Below are 19,946 nucleotides of genomic sequence, written 5' to 3'. Positions count from 1 at the left end.
AAGGTGCTCCTAGCTGCACATAGTGCACTAATGAGCTAGTAACAGGTGTGTTTATTAGATGGTATTTATAGCATAAACAGGTGAATTGCATGTTAATCAACCGATCCAACATGGTGGAACAATTCAACAGTGTATAAAGAATCCATGTAGCCTACATCATGTTTTTTTCCTTTATCCTTCAATACCATTGGAGTAGAGACAAGGACATTTTTACTGAAACAATAAAACATTTGATACAACAAAATGTAGCTATTTTACATATGCATGTGCTAGAGGCTGAAGCCAATACTGCTGGTGTTGCTGACAATAGCCTAGGTCAAGAAGGAGAAGAGTGCTAGGCCCAGGGTAACTTTCCAGGTGCTACATGAGCTGGAGATTATAGAGCATTGCAAGAACTCTATGAGTTCTGCCATCCTCAACACAGAGTCAGAGACAACCGAGAGGAATCTATCCCAGTAGAAACTAAGGTATGTGTAGCCATTAGAATATTAGCTACTGGTACTTTTCAAACACCAACTAGGGACATGATGGGTGTGTCACAGGCATCAGCCTCCAGGATCCTGCACCAATTTCTGGATACTATGCTCATACATGCCAGTGAACACATATTTTTTTCCTCATAGTTCTGAACAGAGGGCCAGCAATATGCAAATCTTTCACCATGTAGCTCACTACCTTAAAGTACTGGGTTTCCATAGACTGCACTCATGTACACATTAAGGCACCACCTGGTGATCAGGGTAGAGTCTACATTAACCACAAGGGATACCACTCCATCAACTGCCAAGTCATGTGTAATGCCCAGGGATTTATCTTGAATGTGTGTGCTGACAACCCTGGCAATGATCATGACTCTCATATCTGGCACACATCACAGCTGTACCAGATGTTTGCTATGGGGGACATCCCATAGGGCCATTTACTGAGAGATGCTGACACCCATCAGAAGTGCACACATGCCTGTGGAAGAATTCAATAATGAGATACACACTCAAACTAGAAACATCATAGAGCATGTGTTTGTGCTTCTGAAGTCATGGTTCCAGTGCCTAGATATATCTGTTGGAGCCCTGCAGTATAATCCATGCACATGTACACAAATATTCACTGTATGTGTTGTGGAAACAGCTGCAGCAGTATCAGTGAGGGGAAGGGACACACATACCCTCACAAATGCCTAGGTCACTAAAACCATAATCAGAGGAGGACTCAGAGGAGGAGCCCCCAGCTGCTATCCCTGTAGTCAAATGTAGGTGTGCACAGTATGCCCTTGTTTGGCAAACAGACAATGCATAGCACACTCACTGACCACCTAGGAACTTAATATGTTTCTCCTACTCATATACATATAGCAAAATTGATGCCAGGCAACTCATACAGCCTTTACCTCTCCATGTATTGGCTGTGTACTGCTTGCACCAGACAGAGTCAGCTCTGAACTAAAGGTGTGTCAACTGCTGCATCTGTAAGTTAACTTCGGAACCTAGCATGTATTCTTTAACAATATTATGGCATATCCTTGTATTAGTGGTGGATTTGTACAGAAAGCATCTTAATATGTGACACCAGTGATTTATATTACTTATATTTGTCCATTAGTAATCAGTAGGCCTCGGGCATGAAAGATTTACACAGTCATACCTCTGAAGAATTGTGATGGTCCCTGCATGGCCTCAGTTTAGTAACATACCTTTGCACTGGTAAATCATTGAAGACAGAAGTTAAAAAGCGATGATACACATTGCAGTTTCAGACTTCAGATTTTTTTGTGTCATAACAGTAACTGAGCTTTGTTCCTCCCCAGAAAGAGGAGTGTACCCTTGTTCCTGCCATAACAATTACTCAGCTATGCTATCCCCAAAAGAACAGTATATTTGTGTTTGTGCCATCCAACCTGGACTTCATTTGTTGGCAATTGCATATAATATTATTCCCAGTTAAAATTGCCTCATATGTTAAAGCCAGTGATATAGAATGGCTTACACACTGTGCATGTGTTAGAGAACTGATGAAGGATCAAGAAACACAGAAAGGTAACACAGAGCTGTATATTTGTAAGGAAAATTATATCAGGTTGTGTGATTACTAACTGCTCTAACTCCAAATATAGTAAAGAGAATGAAATATACAAGTCACAGCTGATGGTTTGAAAACAGTGTACATTCTGATGCAGTTGGTTATGTGAAGAATGTGAAGAATGACTTTCCATTTTGTTGATGCAAAGCTTTGTGTGGCCAAGAGTACTGAGGCATCCCTCTTGTTTACTGAAGTTGTATTGGTAGGAGGGATCAAACCTGAGATATGTAGAAATTTGTGATGTAATCTGTCAAGTTTTACTGTGTTTGTACAGTGTTTGCATATGTGTTCTTTAGTTTTAGTACCTTTTCTTATTTGCCTTCTTTTAATTCCAGTTTTGTGCGATGCACCGTGTCCCAGCAAATGGTTTGGCTAAGCTTATCTTGTTTGCGGTAAACACAACATTGCTGAAACAAAAGAAAACCAGATTTCCTAGAAAGCAGACACCCAAAAATAGAAAACAGATACATTCAATTAATGCTCTTAGCCATTGTGAAAATCTGGCCTGGAGTACAGATGTGACTGATGTATAGTAGGAAGTATTAGCAATGTGCCTCATGTTTGTGCACTGCTTCCCGACGTGCAAACAGGCCAAGCTCACATGTGTGTACACTTTGTTAACCAGCATGCAAATCCAATATTCATTACACTAAGGAATTGTGTATTTATGGTATTGTATTATTGCTATGTACTGTCCTTTGTATAACATAAAACTACATGTGAAAACCTTGCAAACTAAGGGCATAATATAATATAATATAATATAATATAATATAATATAATATAATATAATATAATATAATATAATATAATATAATATACTATAATATAATATAATATATGTTATAACAATGCTACTACTTCTACTAATAATAATATCTTATTTGCAATACATTCATTTGCTCCCCCCTCAAAACCACACGAAACAAGCACTGCAACCCTGAGGTCTCCATTAACCTTTCCATACATATATCAGCCACAATATTTCTTCTTCTTCTTTTGGCTGCTCCTGTTACGGGTCGCCACAGCAGAACAACTGTTTCCATTTCTTCCTGTCCTCTGCATCTTGCTCTGTCACACCAACCACCTGCATGTCCTCTCTCACCACATCCATAAACCTTATCTTAGGACTTCCTCTTTGCCTGTTACCTGGCAGCTTCATCCTTAGCATTTTTTTTCCCAATATACTCTGCATCCCTCCTCAGCACATGTCCAAACCAACATAATCTTGCCTCTCTGGCTTTGTCTCCAACCTTCCAACCTGGGCTGACCCTCTAATTACTTATTCCTAATCCTGTCCACTCCATCCATGTCACACCCAGTGCAAATCTTAACATCTACAACTCTGCATGTCAAGATCTGACTCCTGCCTTTTTGTCAATGCCACTGTCTCCAACCCATATAACATAGCTGGTCTCACTACCCTCTTGTAGAACTTCCCTTTCACTCTTAGTGATACTCGTCTGTCACAAATCACTCCTGACACTCTTCTCCACCCACTCCATCCTGCCTGTGCTCTCTTTTTCACCTCTCTTCCACACTCACCATTACTTAGAACTGCTGATCCCAAGTATTTAAACTCACCCACCTTTGACACCTCTACTCCCTACATTCTCACCATTCCTCTATCCTCCCTCTCATTTACACACACATATTCTTAGTCCTGCTGACCTTCATTCCACTTCTCTCTAGAGCATATCTCCACCTCTCCTGGGTCTCCTCCACCTGTCCCCTACTCTCACTACAGATCACAATGTCATCTGCAAACATCATAGTCCACGGGGACTCCTGTCTGATCTCGTCTGTCAACCTGTCCATCACCATAGCAAATAAGAAAGGGCTCAGAGCTGATCCTTGATGTAATCTCACCTCCACCTTAAACGCATCCGTCACTCCCACAGCAGACCTCACCGCTGTCACACTACCCTCGTACATATCCTGTACCACTCTTACATACTTCTCTGACACTCCCGACTTCTTCATACAATACCACAACTCCTCTTTAGGCACCCTGTCATATGCTTTCTCTAAATCCACAAAGACACAATGCAACTCCTTCTGACCTTCTCTGTACTTCTCCATCAACACTCTCAGAGCAAACATCGCATCTGTAGTGCTCTTTCCTGGCATGAAACCATACTGCTGATCACTAATCATCACCTCCCTTCTTAACCTAGCTTCCACTACTCTTTCCCATAACTTCATGCTGTGACTGATCAGTTTAATCCCTCTGTAGTTTCTACAGCTCTGCACATCACCCTTGTTCTTAAAAATCAGTACCAAAACACTTTTTCTCCATTTCTCAGGCATCCTCTCACTTTCCAAGATTTCATTAAACAATCTAGTTAAAAACTTCTCTTCATAGCTATCCTTACTTCCTCCTTGCTAATCCACTGCACTTCATGATTCACTATCAGCACATCATCCAACCTTCTCTCCCTCTCATTCTCTTCATTCATCAGCCCCTCAAAGTACTCTTTCCATCTGCTCAACACACTCTCCTCACTTGTGAGTATGTTTCCCTCATTATCTTTTATCACACTTACCTGCTTCAGATCTTTACTAGCTCGGTCCCTCTGTCTAGCCAATCAGTGCAGGTCCTTTTCTCTTTCTTTAGTGTCCAACCTTTTATACAACTCTTCATACACCTTATCCTTCACCACCTCTCTCTTTGCCATGCACCTCATCTCCTTATACTCTTGTCTACTTTCTTCATCTCTCTCACAATCCCAGTTCTTCTTCACCAACCTCTTTCTCTGTATACTCTCCTGTACTTCTTCATTCCATCACCAGGTCTCCTTGTCTCCCTTCCTCTTTCCAGATGTCACACCAAGCACCTTTCTAGCCATCTCTCTTACTAGCTCTGCTGTAGTTATCCAGCTGTTCGGTAACTCTTCACTGCCACCCAGTGCCTGCCTTAACTCTTCCCTGAACATCACCTCACATTTACCCTTTTTAAATTTCCACCATTTGATCCTTGGTGCTGCCCTCACACTCATCCTCCTCTTCTTGATCACCAATGTCATCCTACAAACCACCATCCTATGCTGCCTAACTACACTTTCCCCTGCCACTACTTTAGAGTCTCCAATCTCTTTCAGACTGGCCTTTCTACATAAGATATAATCCACCTGTGTGCATCTTCCTCCACTCTTGTATGTCACCCTATGCTCCTCCCTCTTGTTAAAATACGTATTCATCAGAGCCATATCCATCCTTTTCGCAAAATCCACAACCATCTGACCTTCTGCATTCCTTTGCTTAACACCATACCTACCCATCACTTCCTCATCCCCTCTGTTCCCTTCACCAACATGCCCATTGAAATCTGCTCCAATCACCAGTCTCTCACCCTTGGGTACAGTCATCACTACTTCATCCAACTCACTCCAAAATTTTTCTTTCTCATCCATTGCACACCCAACTTGTGGAGCATATGCACTAACAACATTCATCATTACACCATCAATTTCCAGCTTCATAAACATCACTCTATCCACTGTTCCTTCAGCATAATGCCTACGCCATTTCTCCTCCCATCCACACCATGATAAAAAAATTTGAAACCACACAATATACCAACCTTCCTTCGGTCCATCATATCAGTTAGCTCTCTCCCTATACCAGTCATACTGCCAACATTCAAAGTTCTGAGCCTCACTATCATAGTCCTAGCCTTTACCTGCCTACGGGCATGCCTTCCCCCTCTTGTCCTCCTTCAGCCAACAGTAGCCCAATTTCTGCCAGCACCCTGTTGGCCAACAGTACTGGTGGCGGTCGTTGTTAACGTGGGCCTCGACCGATCTGGTATGTATATCTGTATTGTTGTCTGCATGTATGATTTGTTAAAATTTTATGCCGGATGCCCTTCCTGACGCAACCCTCCCCATTTATTCAGGCTTGGGACTGGCACAAAGAAATGCACTGGATTGTGCATCCCCAGTGGCTGGGTTATATCGGACACAATACAAAGTCTTATATATAATGCTGTGTGCTCACTCATGGATAAGGCCATTTGGTGGTGCTCACAGACTTGCTCTGCAAAACTCAGCCACTTGGTGGTGCTTGCAGCCTTGCTCTGCAAAACTCAAACAGCCAAGTTACACAGCTAGGCTTCCAAACAGCCTACTGCTATTAGGCTACTAGCATCAGATGACCCTATGAAGCAATGTACCTATATAGCCCTCCCAACTTCTTTTCTCCCACATGGCCTGACAATGTCATCTACTATATGCTCACAGCCTTGCTTTGCAAAACTCAAATAGCCAAGTATGATCAGTCAGGGTACATGTTGTTACACAGCTAGGCTTCCAAACAGCCTACTGTTATTAGGATACTACCATCAGATGACCTATGAAGCAGTGTACCTATGCAGGCCTCCCAACCTTTTGTCTCAGACAGATTGCCTGCTGATGTCATCTACTATAAGTTCACCTGCAGTCCTATTATACTTGTGCCATGGTGTGTGTAATATGTACTGTGTTATGTAGTCTATGTCCTTAGATAGATATGAGTTCTATTCTCACTGCAGTCAACTGTGCGCATGTTTGTGTGTGTGTGTGTGTGTGTGTGTGTGTGTGTGTGTGTGTGTGTGTGTGTGTGTGTGTGTGTGTGTGTGAGTGAGAGAGAGAGAGAGAGAGAGAGAAAGAGAGAGAGCAGTTGCTGGACTTTACAGTGAGCCTTTTACAACAGCCTGTGGGACACTGTTATCTTGTCCTCAACAGACACTTCTGATGTCGTCATCTATAAAGTGTTGTCTGGCACACTCCACGTTGGACTTTAGCCATGGTGCTTGTATTAAATACTGTGCTCTGTAGTATGTGTAATTAGATAGGTAGAGGTCGTATTCCCATTGCAGTCAAATGGGAGGTTGGTGTGTGTGTGTGTGTGTGTGTGTGTGTGTGTGTGTGTGTGTGTGTGTGTGTGTGTGTGTGTGTGTGTGTGTGTGTGTGTGTGTGTGTGTGTGTGTGTGTGTGTGTGTGTGTGTGTGTGTGTGTGTGTGTGTGTGTGTGTGTGTGTGTGTGTGTGTGTGTGTGTGTGTGTGTGTGTGTGTGTGTGTGTGTGTGTGAGCTGTTGCTGGACTTTACAGTTAGCCTTTTACAGCAGCCTGGCACACTCTTATCTTTTCCTCAACAGACATGGCTGATGTCATAATCTATAAAGTGCTGCCTAACACACTACAAGTTAGGCTTGAGCTGTGGTGCTCACATTAAGTATGGTGCTCTGTAGTGTGCATACGTAGGTAGGTAGGGGTTCTATTCTCACTGCAGTCAAATGGGGGGGTTGATGTGTGTGTGTGTGTGTGTGTGTGTGTGTGTGTGTGTGTGTGTGTGAGCTGTTGCTGGACTTTATAGTGAGCCTTTTACACCAGCCTGTGGGACACTGTTATCTTGTTCTGGACATACACACATCTGTCATAAATGTTATACAGTAAGCAAAAGAAGCTACTGTCTAAAAGTACAGAAGTGAGAACCCAGATATGGAACTCCACCCTACTCAGCCTAAACAAGCAAATAAGACAACCTGTGCAATGTCTAACCCCAAGCCTTCTTTCCTTTTTTTTTTTTATTACTTATTTTTCTTTCCCCCACAGCACAGCATGGTAGGTCTGGTCCATGGGATCCACCTGCCCCTGCTTAACTGGCTATGGCACCAAGACCCACGATGTCTGAGCTGCAACCTGGTATTGCCCCTGCACTCAGGTATGTCTGCTCCAAAGGACAGGCCTGTGGTACCCTCTGGGAGCAGTGGCAGAGTGACTGATTTTATTATCAAAGAAGAGCTGCTGCGAATGGTTATTAGGATTGTGTGCCACACTTTGGCTGCATGCCTATGCTAGATGGAGACACTGCTCTCCATCATTCTGCTCAATAACACATGGAGATGCAGATGTCAGATACTGCAGTCATTGGTGCAGTGAGGGGACAGTGATGACAGTCCAGTGGGTGAGGACTCGATTATCACTGTTACCAGGTTGACATCCATGGGTTTTCAAGGGCCACACCCTTACCCCAACCATGGTGTTCACCCACAACTTGTGTTCTTTACTGTCCCTGTCTCTTGACTTGTATGTCCTGTCTGTCAACAATTGCTTCCTCACCTTGCCAAATTACCTACCTCAAATATACCTGTGTCCTTTCCCCAACATCTCTCTCTCTTCATAAAAAAAAGGTAGGGCATTTGTTCCAAAAAAAGAAATTGTCCCATACGTAGCTCTCCATGTCACACACATCTACTTGACACACTTGATTTGGTCCATTTGGCTATACAACATGATTATGTTGTTGTCACCTCTCTCTATGGCTAGCTGAACAGCCCAAATTCAGCTAATCTTGTGTACATACAATCAGTTTTTCAAGTCACATTCTCAGTATAAGTCATATATTCACAATACATGCATGTGTTGTCCATCCCCCCAAGCAATAAAACTCTGTGGGCTCAGTATTTTTTACACACATAAAACAAACACACTGCAAAGTGTAATATATAATGTGCGCTCTCTCATAGACAGGGCTAGTCAGTGGTGCTGACAACCTTGATCTGTTAAACTCAAACATCCAACTATGCTCAATAAGGATAGTTAAGTTTTTAAACAGCTAGGCTTCTACACACCTAATGTGCCTATGCAGGCCTCACAACCTCTTGTCTCCCACATGGCCTGCTGATGTCACTGACTATAAGTTGATCTGCAGACATGTAAAAGTCAGACATGTGCCATGACTCTTGTGTATAGTACTGTATTCTGTAGTCTGTGTAATTAGATAGGTAGAGGTTTTATTATCACTGCAGTCAACTGTGTGTGTGACAGATTGTGCTTGATATTACAGAGATCTTTTTATACCAGCATGCAAGGCACTGTTATCACCATATGCCCAAAAGACAATGCTGATGTAATCAGCTATATCAGATTATTGCATATCTAACCATCCCACTAGGCCATGATCAAACACTGGCCTGGTTCCCAACCAGACATCACACTAGGTTCATACAAAGTTGCAAAGTAGAGAAATGGTGACACGTATGCTTTGGAGTATGTCTGGTGGAGATGGGGGGGGGGTTTGAAGTTGCCCCAAACTGTCTGATAGCAGGTTGGTGATGTCAGTATGAGTGGCACCAACCACTAATAGTTGGTTACAAAGCTGAGCTTTAGATGTCTGACATAGCTAAAGAAGTCCTTCTGATTATTTTTAGTGAGGGATGCTACTTTAGGTTTGTATGTCACTTTAGAGGACTTTTTAATATAGCTAATTTCCCTGTTCAAGCTGCGGAGGGTGTCCTTACTCTGCTGAGTCTGTTCCCTCTTGTTCTTCAACATCACTTTCTTACACTTGTTTTATAACCTATGTATGCTTGATGCCCACTAGGGTGGCTTGTTTTCTGTGAGGAACTTGGTTTGATCCATTCACGTTCAGCTGTTTATACAAACCATTTGTGTACACCTCTTAATAGCAGTCATTGCTGACAGTGGCAGCAGGGGAGTTGCAACTCTTTATGATATTAGTTAGGATCCTATAGTTTGCTTTGGAGAAATGTTTCATTCTTTCTGCTCCTCAAGGGTTATCAGGTATGACTTGTGAATGTGAATGAGACTGAATTGTGATCTGACCTGTCCAGGGGGGGCAAAACACAGGGGTTAGTGCAGAGAACCACTATGTTGGTCAGTACTATGTCTAGGACATTCAAGCCTCTTGCTGGGGGTACAGACTATCTGTTACACAGCATGTGTATTAACAAAGTCCTGGGACCTTAGTGTGAGTGTGTTTGTGCCCATATATAACTCCAAATCAATGGAAGGATAGTTGAAATCACACATGGCCAAAGTGTATGGCTGTCTAATGAGTGACTCAGTTAGGTACAAGCAGGCAGAGTGGTTCTTGTGATTCAGGGTGGGGGACCTGTAACTATGTATGATATAGAAGGGGGGTTTACATACAGTTAGCTGGAATTGGAGTAATTCTACAGAGTCATACTCTTTGACCAGTCTTGTGGTGTCTTTGTCTTTAATGAAGTTGCATACACCTCCACTTTGATTTGATTCTTTCATGCTCATTTTGACGTGAATGTGTGGAAGGCATTGTACCCTTGTATGGCCAGGGTGCTTTCTGTGGCCTTGAACCATGTCTTTGTGTCTGGGCAGACATGGGCATCTGCCAAGGCAAGGAGTTCTTCCAGTGAGTGCAGGTTGATTTATTCTCCATGCATTAAGCAGTATAACTTTCAATTTATCTGTGGTGGATGCTTTTATGTTGGGACTTTACTTCTGACATTGCCTAAAAGGGCCACTAAGGGCAGAGCAAGCACCTTTATATAGTATGGTGCGATACATCTCCAGTCATTCATTGCAACATGGACCATGAAAGAGTCATAATAGTACTTGTTGAGAGACGTGAGTGCATGCATGATCTGATGGACCCTGGCACCTGTCAGGCAGTTGATGGTGACCTTCTCCTTGTACAGCCTGGCAAGGGTGACATCTGTTTTTCTCACTATGGGGTTGCTTATGAGCAAGACATTTGGTTTTGAGGTGTTTTGCCTGAGGGGGCTTATTTGCTTAGACACTGGTGTGTGTATTATTATGTGTAGTGGATTCTGCTAGGTATGCACCGTGTGCATCAGGTTTGCACCTGGGTGGTCTCCACTTTTTAGTTAGGTTTAAATGTGAGTACCTCCACTTATGTGGGTTTATGTGTTGTGAGTTTATCTGCAAAAGGTGAATTATGTGTACTGACAACATGTTTGATATCTGTTTTGTTGTTATGTGAGATAATTAATTCCAAATTCAGTATAGATCCAGCTCTCATATGTTATATTAGTTTGTTTAGCAGTAACTGGTTGTCCGTATACAAGAGGCAATTGATCTGTTACCTCAGGATGCCCATGTCCATCAGGCTGCCTGGAGAAATGGTGGGAAACTGTCCATCCATTATAGAAGGTATATATTGTAATAAGTAGTGGGGAGTGGGCTAGATGGACCAGGTTTTAGTGTAAGACTAACAAAATGCCTATTCTGTGGAGGGCTAGGGTTACAAAAAAATGGGTCAATGTTTCACAATGCACATCTGAGTTGCTCGCAGGGCAGCAGTGCAAGCTCTAAGTAGCTATGGTAAACTGAGTGCAAACACCCGAAAACACAACGCTGGAATACAAATGAAGTTAAACTATTTTAATCAAGTAAAACAAGGGAAAGGCCAAAAGGGAGCCTTATTACAGTAATCCCCAAGTCAGATGAGTTCTTGGCTGCACAAATCTGCCACAACAGTGAGGGGGGCCTTCTAAATATGAGAGGGCTGGTTTTAGTGCTCCAATTATACCAAACAGTCTAGATTCAGCAAGCCTGACTTAAGCCTATGCTATAAAATGCAGACGTCCTAGAAATCCAAATTGCAGAAAATCGCAATCACAACAGAAGAACAAATATTTTAAATAAAGCAGCAATCCAGTAGAATACTAAAACAAGAGTGTAGACAGCAAACCTTCCTAGTGTGAAATAAGTGATCTTGAACAGAAGTGCATAAAGCAGAACTAATACACTTTCTGAATAACAGACACAATAAGCCTTCAACCAGCAAATCCCATCTTAGAAGGGAGTAGGCTATCCTAAAAAAAAATGCAGCCACAGAAAAATAATTAAAAAAAAAATTAATGTCTCTAGCACTTCGGTCAAACACAGCTTTCAAGGAGTATAATTCTTAACACCAGACCATCACAATATATAACACAAAATTAACAACCTTAACAATTAAATACACATCAATTATCAATCAATTCATTATTTCCAGTTGCACTCAGTGTTTAACCCCTTAGGAACTAAGGTGATAAACTTTAAAATACACAAGGATTCTTTACTTAAAAGTTTGTCCTTAATAACAGAAACTTCCCCTACATTCAGTGTAACTTGTTTTAGAATACACCCTCTATGTCCTTCAGCATTGCCCTAGTGAAATTTTTAAACGTAAACTTAAGGGACTTTCAACACAACCTTTATTAATGTCTCTAACATCCTCCTGCAAACTGGTTTTAAAAGATGTCGGACTTTCTCTAATATAAAACAGGTTGCAGCAGCATCAAAGAGCATAAACAACTCTTTCAGTGTTACAGGTAAAATTATGCTTAGGATTAAACCAAGTCCATTAATCCTATTAACATTTTGTACCAGTAAATTGCATACAGAACACTTATCACAAGTATATGTACCCAATCTAATTTTTACTAATTCTTGAATATTAGTAACCAGATAAACAAATTTAGCATGAGCTAAAAAAATCTGATAAACTTTGACATTTTTAAAGGAAATATTGGGATATGTTTTAATAACATTAACCAAATGTTTGTCCTTCAATAATAAGGGCCAGTAATATCTTAACAATTCCGCTACTTTATCACTTAAAACATTATATATAGTCACAAAATAAATATATCTAACATTCCCATGTCCAATTTCCCTGATATAAATAGTTGTCTCTATTACAATTCCCATCATTATTTCCATAAAATATAAGGGACCTGTCCTTCTCAGATTCTTTATTATTAATTGTCAACTTCATTCTATCACTAATGACTCTAGTAAAATAATCATAAACATCCCCTTTAGTATAAGCCTTGCTAGCAAACAAAATACAGAAGTCCTAGAAATCCAAATTGCAGAAAATCACAATCACAACAGAAGAGCAATCATTTTAAATAAAGCAGCAATCCAGTAAAATACTCAAGCAAGAGTGTCGACAACAAACAATCCTATTGTGAAATAAGTGGTCTTGAACTGAAGTGCTTAAACTATAACTAAGAGATTTTCTGAATAACAGACACAATAAGCCTTCAACCAGCAAATCCCAGCCTAGAAAGGTGTTGGCTATGCCCCCTGTCACAAGAGTCTACACAGCAAACCTTCCTAATATAAAATAACTGGTTTAGAGGCCAAGTGCTTAAACCATAACAAACAGACTTGCAACAACAAAAGTAATAAGCATTCAACCAACAATTCCCAGTTAAGAAGGGCAGAGGCTATACTCTCCTCTATCCATAGTGTAAACTACAAATCTTCATAATGTAAGACAACTGGCTTGAAGCCCAAGTTCTTAAACAAAAAGTAATAGGTTTAGAATCACAGTTACAATGTAATGTGATATCAGACAGATGACAGTAACATGTCTGTTAATCTATCACACACATCATGCCATGGTTACTAGTCCCTGTTTTATCTTGATGAGAAAGCCCTGTGGTCTGTCCAGCTGCTGCATGTTTCTGGTGAGATTCCTGCAAAAGAGAGCATTATACTGTATTACTGTTCTGATGAGGTTGACTACAGTGCTGTCATGCAATCCTGAGAGCTGCATGTGATGGTGTGTCTTATGATATGCATCATATGTATGTACTGGAAAACACTAAAGAGAAAGATTATAAAGTAATGACATGCACTGCAGTAACTCACTTTATAACCCTTACAAGAGAAGACACTAGAAAGTGCTGTCATGATGATGCTATCAACTGTAACATTTGTCAAAGCAAATATAACTGTCAAGTACAATTATCAGTTCAACAGCACAAATGCAGATATACTAGGCACTAATGTAGCTATGCACCCTGTGCATCAGACACAACGCTTTTGTATCCCTGAAACCAAAGGAGAGAAAACAGGGATATGGCACAGTTATCATTACTTGCACAGGGTGCTGGGGAAAGGAGGCCTAGGCTGACACAAAAGGTCGGTGAATGTGTGTGAGGGGAAAAAGTGAAACAGGCAGGCTGTGTGTGTGTCTGTAGGGGTCCTCCATGTGACATTGGTGTGTGAGAGTCTGCATGAATACAGTCAATCTCAGTGCAAGCTCTACATCTTGATATGTTGGACAGGTGTGAGTTGTGCATGGTAGAGGTGGCAGTTCATTGTTGTCACCCCTGACCATGAAAACTAGCTCTGCCAGGAGTTGCACTGTCCCAGCAGGTGTTCCATTACCAACACTGCTCATTCCATGAAAGACACCCCTCAGTCCATCACAGACATCCCTTGTTCCAATGTCTCATTCATCTGATCCAGGGGATAGGTGACATTGTGGAGGCAGTCACTCATGCCAGATTGTGCCACATCCATAACCTGGAGAATTTGTCTGGAGCAACATTCTGAACAAGCCTGTGCCTCCATTATGGCCTTAAACATACATTGAGTGGCACAGGAAGAGACAATTGCATAAGGTGTCTACAGCCAGACTCAACAGGCACTGAAGGCACAGTAGCCACACTACCCTGTTCAATTTCATATCCCTCCACTTGTCATATATCTGTGGGCAGAGCAGACTGGGTAGGCATAGGCCAACTAACTGTGTCTGGGGAAAAATAAGGGGTGGCTGGGTGTCAACCTCTGTGTCAGATTCAACCTGTGCACCGCCCAGCTGTGCCTCAGTTTCAACATCATCATTATCAGTGTCTGATGAGACACTGACATCAGGTGGTACACAGCCCACACTCCCACTGTCATGATTACCTGTAATAAAAAGGGAGAAACACACGCATACATTAATACCTGCACTACTATGTTGCAATACATGCTATACAACTAACAGTGCTACCAGTATTAGAGACAGCACAGCAATATACACAACAGACCAAAAATTACACATTAGATTACTAGAAATTGATCTGCAGTACTGAAATAACGTGATTTGGCTCACCACCTGCAGGAGGCCTATGGTGCTGGATTCCTGATGGTCCTGAAAGAAATTAAGTAAGAGGTAAGGCAAACATCATCACATTTAACAGTTAGAACAGGAGGTACTACAGGTTCCCCTGTCTATCTGCATGATGTTTTACTTTAACAAGTACATGGCTGACAACTCCAAACTGAGCTTATCACTGTACCAATATTTAACCCCCCCAAAAAAAAAAAAAACACAAGTGACACAGTAGTAACTTTTATTTCAATTGCTTTACTATACAACAGTATTGAACTAGTCATATAACATTGTAATTTCAGTTTGCTGAACCACTTCTTTTCTCCGCGCTGACGTCACCGATGTATTCCCAATGCTCTCCTCCAAATGAGTAACCGATCCTCAACATTCATGGACAGGTTCCAAATTTGAACATGTTACTGGGGTCCTTGGCCAGGAAAAGACATGGCCATTTACAAAGTCTTGCAAATCCCTTTCCAGTTTACTTTTCTAAATGTTCAAGAGACGCTGCTGGAAAGTGATCATTTTTTCAGTATGTTCATCAAGGGCAGTGCAGAAAATGCTTTCAGGTAAAGATGTTTTCAGTCTTAGCTGCCTTTGACAAATGGCAGCAACTAATTCTTCCTCAAAAGGAACATATTTATAGGAGACAGATAGTCTTTTTTATGAAATTTGTGGCTGACTTACTTATTTTATGGAAAGGTCCTAGTGAATTAATACCACAGTTTGTGGACTATTTACACACAACCACAAGCTTTTTAAGATTTACATATCATTTTTCATATACCTCCATGGATTTTTTGGATGTCAGATTATACAAAACTCCTAATGGTCATATAGCAACTAATATGTATAGAAAAGAATGTAGAGTCAATGCTACCTTACATAGGGACAGCATGCATCCTAATATAATATTCAGGAATGTATTAAAAGGACAGGGTATGTGGGTCTCAAGGTTAGATAGTGCTCAGGATGTATTTGAGAAAGATCGAACTCAACTAACCAATGAGTTTAGAGACAGAGGATATAAATACAAAGAAGTCAACCAGATGACTAAAGAGGTTACTCAGCTTAGGCATACTAGTGCACAACCATTCTTGCAGTACAACACTAATACACCCTACACCAGTGACAAACAACATAACAAACAGCATGTAGTTAATTTTTCTATGCATTTTACTTATGACCATGGAATATTTTGTGATATTATTAAAAGGAAATGGCCAGTTCTTATGACAGAAGAAAATATTGGCCAGGTTGTAGGACCACAACCTAATTTTATTTTCAAGAATAAACATAATCTTAAACGCATGTTATGCTATAATAGATTAGATATTCATACTAATGAATGAGTTGGTTTTACATCAGCATGTGGAAGTTGTAATTTTTGTGCATACATAGATATACACCCTTATTTTACACATCCTGTTACACACTTTGAATATTCTAGTTATTCCAAAACCAACTGCAATAGTTCCTATGTGATCTATTTGGCAACTTGCCAATCATGCTGTAGTTTCTATGTAGGTAAGACTAAGAGGCAATTGAGAGATAGGATACATGAACATCTACTAGCCATCAAGAAGTATGATCCTAGAAATGTTTTGGCTACTCATGTAATGAATAGTGACCCTACCCACATGTTTAAATTCAAAGTGTTAGAACAGATAACAACTAATATGAGATTAGGAGACTCAAACAATATCCTTGAACAAAGGGAGACCATTTGGATTATTAGGCTACATAGTGATGCACCACCAGGGCTAAATGGTCCAGCCCCTTTAAAACCTTTTTTAAGAGGGCGGAGATTGTTTAAGTGATTTTTATTGATGCTTTTATGTGATAGGTGTTTTTGAAACCGAGTAATGTATATAATGATGTCATTTTAATGCATTTATGTGGTCTGAAGAAGTGCTCAGTGGGGGCTTGAAAGTGCTTACCGTATATTATTTAAAGTTTTATTACATCTGCCTTGAAGGTCGAGCGGATTTTTTGGATCATTTAATTCTATTTGTTGATTTCCTCTGGTACCTTTATTTCCACAGTAGCATTATTGGTTGTTGTCTTATTTGAACAGATATACTCTCAAATATATGGAGAGCAAGTATTACAAACTTCAAAGGAAGATAGAAGTCTTTTCCTTCAAAAACTGAAATTTCCCAAACTAGAGTTAGACCTGCAAAAAAAAACTTACCAAACCCATATCCATCAATGAGATAATCACAACAATCAAATACTTAAAAGTGCACAAGGCTCCGGGACCAGATGGACTCACCTTAGAATTCTACAAAGCATTTACCCCCTTGACAGCCAAACTACTATACTATATATTGAAATACATAATACACAATAAAATAAATGACATCCACTTCAATGCCTCTAAAACTATCTTTATATTGAAAGAATTTGCTGACTCCAAAACCTCTGACAGCTACAGACCCATCTCCCTTCTAAATCTGGATACAAAAATACGAACCTCAATACTTGCGAATAGAATGAAAAACCTGATAGACAAAAATCATCTCTCCAGAACAATCTGGATTTACACCACATAGACAGACTAGTGACAATGCACTAACATTAGATGTGTTAATTTCCTATGCAAACTGAAACAATACCAACATATATACAATGGTAGTAGATGCTCACAAGACATTTGACAGGGTCAACTTAGAATTCTTACTTCAAACACTACCTTACTTACCCAATGACTTCATACAGATCATCCAAACTCTCTAAAGTGATCCATATGCATCCCTATAAATAAATAAATAAAACATGATCAAATAGAATTCTGATAAAAAAATGGAACAAGGCAAGGATGCCCGTTATCACCCTTTCTTTTTAACCTATACTTAGAACCACTCTTTTTATATATTAAACGAAATACATACCATAACCCAGCCATCATTACATAACTTCAAAATATATTTCACCACTTTTGCAGATGATTTGAATATATACTGCATTACACCAAATTCAAATATAAACAAAATAATAACTGAAATTGAACAATTCTCGTTCATGTCTAACTACAAACTAAATTTTAATAAAAACAATATTTTCCTCTTAAAAACACCTAAACTTATCCCATTAATACCGCTATTGGACACAATAAAAATAAAGAAGAAACTAAATATCTGGGAATTACATTCTTCCTGAATAAACAAGATTTGCACCAATATGATGTAACTCAAATGACAAAACATATGCAAGATTGTAAAGATGGAACAACGTAAAGCTACAATTCATGGCCAAAGTATCAGTAATCAAAATGAATATCCTACCTAGACTAATGTATATTTTCATGACATCACAAATAATGATACATAATAGATTCTTCAACCAAATACACACCTTTCTAGCAAAGTTCATATGGGAACCCAAAAAAAAAAGAATTTCCTATCCAAAATTAACACTTCCCAAGAACAAAGGAGGGCTGAATCTACTGGATTTTAAAATTTACTATTCGATCATTAACACTAACAGAATACTGAGAATAGCTGAATACAATCCGACAATGAAAAACTGGTCTCCTCCTTGGGTGACAATTTTTTATAGATATATTAAAGCACTAGGTATCAATCCCAAAGTACTCCCATTCCTAAATCATAAAGAAATACAAACTTACAACATTATAGATCACTTAAAGTACTCTATCAGCATAACACAAAAACTCTTTCAATCTTTGAATTTTGGACAAGCCATAACAATACTACAACCCCTCCATAAAAACCCAAATCTAAAAATAAATAACAAAGTGCTAGACGTAGACTGTTTTCCTCATTTAAAAAATAAAACAATCCAAGATATCTACCCATATCTTAATTGCACAATACAGGAAATGAGGACTAACTTAACTATTTCAAAATCATAGATAATAATACTCAGACAAATCAAAGAACTGTGTTCCAGTGACCTCCAAAACACTACTATATCCAATAGTGACATAGAAACTTGCAATTTGCTTTGGAAAACTATTCCCACAACAAGGAAAACTATTACTAACTATAAAATGATAAGTGAGATTAAATTCCAGAAGGAGCTTCTTTTTTCTAACTACTGGAGACAACCAAAACCATCCATAAATGACCAGCAAATAACCCAAGCAATCAATAAAACACTGAAGATCATAAAACTTAAAAAATTAGCATACACGCAGCCCATGATCAATAATAATAATGCATACTTCACACCTGCAATCCTCCACAAATTCAATACATTGATGCCATCACTCTGCCCACACTGCAAGGACCAGATAGCCAACCTATTACATGTATTTTGGAGTTGCAAATGTGTGTACAAATTATGGAATTCCCTCAAAGTACAATTACAAAAAATGGGCTATCAAACATCAACATTAACATGGGAATTTACTTTATTACATATTCTCCAACCTAAAATCCCAAATGAAACAAGCAAATACACTCTTAATACTTTTTCTACTAATGAAATTATATACAGCTCTCAGATGGCTAGATCCGATAAATATCTCTTGAGAGGATTTTAAACAAATAGCTAAAAAGCATCTTTTAGCTCATAAAATAGCAATGTATAAGAGAAACCTAAACATGAAGTCCAGAGAACTTTGCAAACAAACTTTTAATATATTAGCATAATCAACCACATAACAATTTAGGAATACACTCTAATGGAAACTAGAAATTCATACAGGATTAGACAAGTAAATCATAGATCGGGTATTAAGAATATATGTGCTGTTTTGTATAACAATTGAGCTAACTGTGAAAGTATCTGTGTACATAGTGTAAATAGATGTGTTGTATGACCTCCACCTTATGGTATTAACCTTAATGTATAAAATATTCCTATGGTCATGTTGTAAAGATGAAAATGTCTGTGTCATATATAATTGCAAAATGAAAATAAAACTTATTGAAAAAAAAATAAAAGTAATGAGACACATTGCAGTTTGCAGCTTCACCACCTTCACATGATCAAACCAGTAGGATGCAAAACAAGGAAAGTAATAAGACCAACATAGTCTTGCTAGGGCCATAAGAGTAGCTTAGCCTGGGTCCACCCCCTTGAAAGAACATATACCCTTGCCTGTTCCATGACAGGAACCCACCTTTGCTCCCTACCCCAAAACAGCAGTCTATGCTTGTTTGTGGCATTCAACATTCCATTAATTTGATGGCAACTGCATATCATATTGTCTCCAGTAAATATCCTCACACACTTTAA

Source organism: Protopterus annectens, chromosome 7.part0 (genome assembly GCF_019279795.1).
Source record: "Protopterus annectens isolate FY-2018-M chromosome 7.part0, PAN1.0, whole genome shotgun sequence".
Lineage (NCBI taxonomy): Eukaryota > Metazoa > Chordata > Ceratodontiformes > Protopteridae > Protopterus > Protopterus annectens.
The sequence above is the reverse complement of the archived record's forward strand: the minus strand, read 5'-3'. Positions refer to the sequence as shown.